At 37.2% G+C, this 7,601-nt stretch overlaps 1 long non-coding RNA gene across 1 annotated transcript; it reads right to left on the bottom strand.

Annotated features, from left to right (window-relative positions):
• Nucleotides 1-1,549: 1,549 nt before the first annotated feature.
• On the bottom strand, nucleotides 1,550-7,347 carry LOC121367010. Its single transcript, XR_005957285.1, has 3 exons — nucleotides 7,218-7,347; nucleotides 3,652-3,702; nucleotides 1,550-1,667 (listed from the first exon to the last, which is right to left on the bottom strand). It is a non-coding gene; the product is annotated as an uncharacterized LOC121367010 (long non-coding RNA).
• Nucleotides 7,348-7,601: the final 254 nt, after the last annotated feature.

The raw sequence follows: 7,601 nt of genomic DNA on the forward strand, positions 1-7,601 counted from the left end.
TTTGTTAAACACAGAATGTCCTGTCAGATCACATGTATCTCTTTGTTAAACATAGAATGTCCTGTCTGTCCCTGTCAGATCACATGTATCTCTTTGTTAAACATAGAATGTCCTGTCTGTCCCTTTCAGATCACATGTATCTCTTTGTTAAACACAGAATGTCCTGTCTGTCCCTGGCAGATCACATGTATCTCTTTGTTAAACACAGAATGTCCTGTCAGTCCCTGTCAGATCACATGTATCTCTTTGTTAAACACAGAATGTCCTGTCAGTCCCTGTCAGATCACATGTATCTCTTTGTTAAACACAAAATGTCCTGTCAGTCCCTGTCAGATCACATCTATCTCTTTGTTAAACACAAAATCACCTGTCAGTCCCTGTCAGATCACATGTATCTCTTTGTTAAACACAAACTCACCTGCCTGTCCCTGTCAGAACACATGTATCTCTTTGTTAGACACAGAATGTCCTGTCTGTCCCTGTCATATCACATGTATCTCTTTGTTAAACACAGAATGTCCTGTCAGTCCCTGTCAGATCACATGTATCTCTTTGTTACAACACAGAATGTCCTGTCAGTCCCTAGCTGTCAGATCATATGTATCTCTTCGTTAAAGACAGAATGTCCTGTCTGTCCCTGTCAGATCACATGTATCTCTTTGTTAAACACAGAATGTCCTGTCAGTCCCTGTCACATCACATGCATCTCTTTGTTAAACACATAATGTCCTGTCGGTCCCTGTCAGATCACATGTATCTCTTTGTTAAACACAGAATGACTTATATTTTTCACTTATAAGTGAAGTATAAGTCGTTAATACTTTTCAAGTATAAGTGACTTATAAGTAAACGATTAGGATTTTGTATGCAAATGAGGTATCACTTATACAAAGTATATGTGACATATAGGTGAAGTGTTAACCATATATATAAGTGACGTGTAAGTCATTCGCTTATATTTAACAGAAGTATTAGATATATATAAGTGACTTATAAGTGAAATATAAGTGAAGTATAAGAAACTGCTGTATAAGTAAAGTATAGGTGAAGTATAAGTGATTCACTGATATTTTACAAAAATGCTGTATAAGTGAAATATAAGTGAAGTATAAGTGATTCACTGATATTTTACAAAAACGCTGTATAAGTGAAGTATAAGTGAAATATAAGTGAATATCAAAGGCTGTGGTATGTTCTGTCCTGTCCGAGGTAAGATCATATAAAAGATGACTTGCTGCTTTTGAAACATGTAGAGAGCTTCCTCTGAAGACTATGGGTCAGAATTAATTATGAATTTAATTTTTTATATCCAGCAGTTGGTGATGAACTAATCATTAAACAAATGAAAATAGGCAGCAATCTGTCCTTGGAGGCCAAATTTCAATATTCTCGGGCAATTGCTGTATTAATGCCACTGCTTACACACCCTATCTGTAAACTAGCTGTCCACAAAACATAAAAATTGAAGCACAATAGTCTTAACAAACAAAGTGATGTTTCATTCTGACTCACTAATATATCTGAACAGTATATGCAAACAAATATTTTATAAATACTATATATATTTATTTCCAACTGTTAGATTGGATTATCTCACATCCATTTTCCTCAGTTATGTCCTGTTCAGTGTCATCTTGATATATGTCATCCAACATTCAGATGGGATTCTGAAAAACAAATGTAGTCTGGATAGATCTGCTATGTAATTAGCTATTGTTTATTATTAATGTAAACATTTAGTTCTTTCTGTTAGTTTTAACAAGACTACCCTAGAGAATCATAGCGTACCAAGTTTCAGGTGTGGGGAAACAAAATTTCAAGAGAAAACAAACTAATTTTCAGTTAAATTTTCAAGTTTACTTTTTTACCTGGTATCAATCAAATCTCAAGGATAAAACAGACTTTGAAATATTCAATGTTGACCTTTAATTTTAATTATGAAGAAATCAAAAAATAAAATACATGATATATATTTGAATCTAAAGAATCTGTACCAATTTTCAGGCCTACAAAATATAAACTATTACAAAAAGATAAAGGGTGTTAGACTGGGAGAGAAATAATGAAATTAAAAAAACCCAAAAACATACATTTGTCTACATGTATTAGTTTGTACATGTCAACTACATGTAGAGGCACTGATTTTCCGTTTCAGATTTTTCCCTTTTCCGTTTCATAATGTTACAAATTCTGTTTTTTTCCGTTTCAGTATTAAACAAATTCTGTGTTTGTTTCACACACACACACACACAAACCGCAATTAATTGCTGGTATAAAATAAATAAATATGCAACGAGGCAAAACATGTCAGTAGTTTGTATTTATTTTTGGTTTAAATTTAACCACGAATACGCCACGAGACAGACTTCGGACATTTTCGGTTTTCTTTACGATATGATCGGGAAAATAATTACAAACGATCACACTATAAACCACTTCCCTTGTATAATTTATTTTGAACAAAGCGTGGCATACAATATGCAATTATGGCATTCCTTTGTGAGATCGGAAATATGGCAATGCCGCAAACATAACATAATATATCTTTCACTTGAGTAAATGTCAGACAATTTTAGCTCACAATGTTCGGTTTTTCCCGTTAAATCGTCGGGAATAAGCGAAGAAAACACGACTGGTAAAACGTCTAGATACTCTACATTAAACATTTGACGTAACATACAAAGGTACTAGTGTCGTAGTGTAGCATAGGCAGATGTCAGTGTCCATAGTTTCTAGTTCGAAAAATAAATTTTAATTAATCAAATGCGCTAAAGTTAAATAATGTTTTGGAAAAAAATTGGGAATTCCGTTTCAGATAGGTATTTCCGCGATTCCGCGATCGCGGAAAATCAGTGCCTCTATACATGTACATCATAGAACTGCATGCAACTCCTTTCAAGCTATAGGGGTAAAGCGCTCGATTGATGCACGGTTGACCCATGATCGATCCCTGTCGATGGACCCTTAGGGCTTTTCTTGTTCCATGACTGGTATATCGAAGGCTGTGGTATGTGCTATCCTGTCTGTGGGATAGTGCATATAAAAGATCCCTTGCTATTAATGGAAAATTGTAGCAGGTTTCTTCTCACTTAATTAATGATTGGATGTCAAACATTTGGTAATTCTGACTCGTAGTCAGCTACAGCTTTTCTAATGCAGCAAAGGGTCTTTTATATGCACTTTACCACAGACAGAAAAGCACATACCACAGTCTTTGTCCAGTTGTGGTGCACTGGTTAGAACGAGAAAAAGCCCTGCATGCTTGTCAGTGACCATACATGTGATGTCAGATGCTGTTCAAATGTAAACTGGAAGTTACTTTTTTTATTATTAAAATGTTTAATTCAAGATGCTCACTCAAGAATATGGGCGGACAAGGAAGAATTGAAAGAAAAAAAAAATTCTAATGTTAAGGAAAGTGTAAAAGTTATTATCCTGAAATAGATGTTTTAAAAATTACCAACCAACCATCATGCAGAGATTGCATTTTCTACTAACCTGATAACACATGTTAAAGTAAATTTCCAAGTGATCTGGTATAATCAAACATTTCTGAATAATTATGTATAATGGCTTATGACATTGAACGACCACCTCTTACACATCAAGTCATGCATCTTAAAACAAGATTATTGTTTGTTAAATACATACCAGTCACAAATATTTCCATAATATGATGACCAGAATGTGCTGACGATTTTTCTGAAGAAAGAAAAAAAAAAATATATATATACTAAAACGCAAAAGAAACGCAGGTTCTCATTAAATTGGATATACAATATTAAAAAAACAAAACGAAATGAAGATTTCAACATTTAATTTGGAGCTACACCAATTCGGCACACATTGGTGTTGGAAATTTTTGATTGAATTCCTTTTTGGCTATTGTTTCATGTCATAAAGTAGGGTGGGGGTCCATGTTAAAAATGTGAAAGAGACGACCTGTAGCATTGTCAAAGTCAGTATCGCGTGTGACCACCCTGGGCATTCAAACAGGCAGTGCAACGTCTCCTCATTGAGTTGACAAGCCGTTGAAAGAATGCCTGAGGGAGTGAGTTCCATTCATGGACCAATGCTGCCTCCAGCGCCTGCATATTCTGAGGTTGTCCGCGAGCCTGAAGGTGACGTCCGATTTCATCCCAGACGTGTTCGATAGGCGCCATGTCCGGTGATAAGGCTGGCCACGGCAACGTTGGGATGTTGTGCTGAGCCAGCAACGCCTGTGTTGCCCTGGCAGTGTGCGGCCTGGCATTGTCTTGCTGCAGCAAGCGCACACGTGGGTGAGCGGCAAAGAAGGGAACGACGTGATTGTTGATGACGTCATTTTGGTACACGGCGGCATTAACGCGTTGTCTGAACACATGAAGTTGTGTTCTGTGGTTGAATGAGAACCCACCCCACACCATCACACTACCCCCGCCCCATCGGTCGGCCTGCAGAACGCAGCAGTCGGAGTAACGTTCATGTCGACGTCGCCATACTCGGATTCGGCCATCAGCGTTGGAAACATTGTAACGGCTCTCATCAGTAAACAGAACTTGTTGCCACTGGCCACGTCGCCATCTTTGATGTTGTTGCGCCCACTGTTGACGTTGTTGGCGGTGCCGAGGGGTCAATATTGGTCCCACATAAGGACGGCGGTTACGGAGTCCTGCTGCCCTCAGACGGCGTCGGACGGTATCGGCGGACACTGGACCACGTGGACCACGCACCTGGTGAGCGGTGTTAGCTGCTGGCAGCATCCGATTCCTAAGGTGGGTCACCCGGATGTACCGGTCTAGGGCTGCGGTTGTCACCCTCGGGCGGCCGGTGCGTGGTCGATCGTTCACAGATCCAGTGATTTGGTGACGTTGAGAAAGGCGTGCGATTGTCGAAACATGACATCCCAATTGTCTGGCTACAGCAGTACGGGTCTGTCCGGCTTGCAACATCCCGATGGCCATCCCTCGCTGGAGTTGCGTCAGTCGCGGCATTTTTAAAATGTGATTCTGTTGTCTGTCACTACTCAAATTGAATTTATGCGATTAAATCCAGTGTGTAGGCTTTATAAGCATTTCAATGAGTGTGTTTGCACTGGATTCATGATACGGATGATCCAGCACGTGCAAACAACGTGTTTTGAGAATTCGTGACGTCACACAGGTAATGAAATTGACACGCAGGTGGGACTGCGGTGTGGGTGTGTGCCATGTCCTTTAACACAGTTGAGGTTCAATTCCACCAAAGATACTGCTTTACAAAGTGCAATTCTTTCGCATTTTCAGGACCTGCGTTTCTTTTGCGTTTTAGTATATATATAAAACTTGTGTTTCTTGTAATCAAAATAAATGTCCATTTCATCCTCATGCAAACCAATCCATCCCCAAAGGTATGTCAATATCCTATCCAAGAATTTTCCTGTGTCAGTTTAAGAGTTTTATAGTTTTTTTCAAAAGAGAAGACAAGCATTTTGAAAAGAAATTAACTGGCATGGGGCGAAAAGGCTTGATACCACACCCCAGTCAAAGTAATATGAAACAATTTTTATAATATAAATACAAAATGCAACCAAAGATGTGTTGTAAATATTTGGGGGCATCCATACCGACAGTTGGGGGTGAAGTGAACAGAGGAGTAAACAGGTAACACAAAATATAATGGTATAAATATTTTAATTTTATATATATTCTCAGCAAACAATAAGTATGCATCGATTGGCAATTGTTGCACGATTTCGTATGTATTTCATCTTGGTAAGTGGTATCCTGTTGTGGGATGGTGCATAGATAAAAATACATTGCTACTAATTAATTTTTAGCATGTTCCCTCTCAAAAATTATATGTCAAAATTACCTGTTTGACATCCAATAGCCAATGATTAATAAATCAATGTGCTCTAGTGGTGTCTTTAAAGAAAACAAACTTACTTTTTGTATAGACAATGAATCCATGACCTTTTGCCCCCAGTTTGGCCTGTTCCCTCCATGTACCAGTTCGCCCCCAAATCCCAATTATTTGTTACTTTTAAACAATTACTGTATTTTTCTTTAGAGGCATGTTAAACCGTGTGTGTGTGTGTGTGTTTCTTTTCTTAGAGGGGAGGGATTGTTGTCTTTCCACAATTTGGTTGGATCCCGAGTCAGTCCGGGCACATTTGACATAATCACCAGTTTAATTAATTAATTAATACATATAAATCTTTATGGGGGTGAACTGGTACCTTTGTGGGGGCGAACTGGTTAAGCACGCGAGGGCGAACTGACATCCGATTTGGGGGAGAAATGTCTGGTACCCTAAACAATTGAGGTTTATTGTAGCCCAAACCAAATTTTACTTTCAAATAATTAATTTTGTATGTACGAAAAAAATATGAATGCATGACATTGTGATCCCAAGCCTGATCACCAGAAAGGATTATGAAATATACCGGTACACATTATGTTTTGCTTAAAATTATAAAACAAAATGTTTTATAAGCTTAAAAAAAATATCAATAACTATCTCTAACCGTACATTGATTCTAACAAATATTTTTATAATTTGTTAGGGGGGGGAATAAGGAAGACTTGCCAAACAACCAATTACCTAAGCCAAAATAATTTTTATTACCTAACATAATATTAGGGGAGGGGGCGAACCCTCATAGTTGGGGGTGAACTGACTGGGGGCGAACTGGTTTGGGGACGAAACATATGGTACCCAAAAACAATATATATTACTAAGTAAAATGAAAAATGACTGCTACTTGTGATACTTTAAATAAATTAAACAAATTAAAACTAGATTAATTTGTAAACAAAGACTGCTGACCTATCAGAGTACGTGAAACTGGTCATGTGACCTAAATCATCCCAAAAAAGCATTACTATCGTTGTAAAAAATCTGTACCCATCCGTGAAATAACAACACCTTTTCTGTAATAAATGCATCAATTTGGCATCTTAAAATATTTATTTTTCTTTTAAATGTATTATTTATGATGTCAATGTGATCTATGTGTATTTAAATTGCCCCCGAAAAATATGCCTTGATCGGCCATTTTGGAAATTTTCTGTGTCATATGACCCAATGTTGCATCATGTAGAACACGTTGCATCATGTAGAACACGTTACATTCGTTCGATTGTCACCAAACATCACACAATATTAGAACAAATACAATTAAAGATGTCAACTTAGGCCTATATATTAAAGGTGTCTAGAATAAGTAAGAAAATAGTAAAATCATGCATGTTTACCTTTTTTCCCTTCCAAACGTGACGAAAATAGTAGGACATCCGAAACTTGATCGAAGTTCTTCATTTTCCGCCATAGCCAAGTATTCGGTAATAAACTGTGATTGTTTCTGCTCAATCAAAATGATCTTAACCTTTAGACTACTGGATTAATTTTTAACAAAAACCACGTTGAGTGGGTACAAGTTTATAATTTTTACTCACATATATTCACTTAAATGTTTCATAAATACATGAAATAAAGTTCATATATGAATCGGTAAGTATTATTTTCGTGTCTGTTTTTGTAATTTTTATTATTTTAGATCGGCTAATGGTGATTAAAATTAGGCAAAAAATCGAAAATGTTGCGTTTACTTACGGGCATTTGTGGCCAGCTGTCCAGTA

Source organism: Gigantopelta aegis, unplaced genomic scaffold (assembly GCF_016097555.1).
Source record: "Gigantopelta aegis isolate Gae_Host unplaced genomic scaffold, Gae_host_genome ctg8271_pilon_pilon, whole genome shotgun sequence".
Classification (NCBI taxonomy): domain Eukaryota; kingdom Metazoa; phylum Mollusca; class Gastropoda; order Neomphalida; family Peltospiridae; genus Gigantopelta; species Gigantopelta aegis.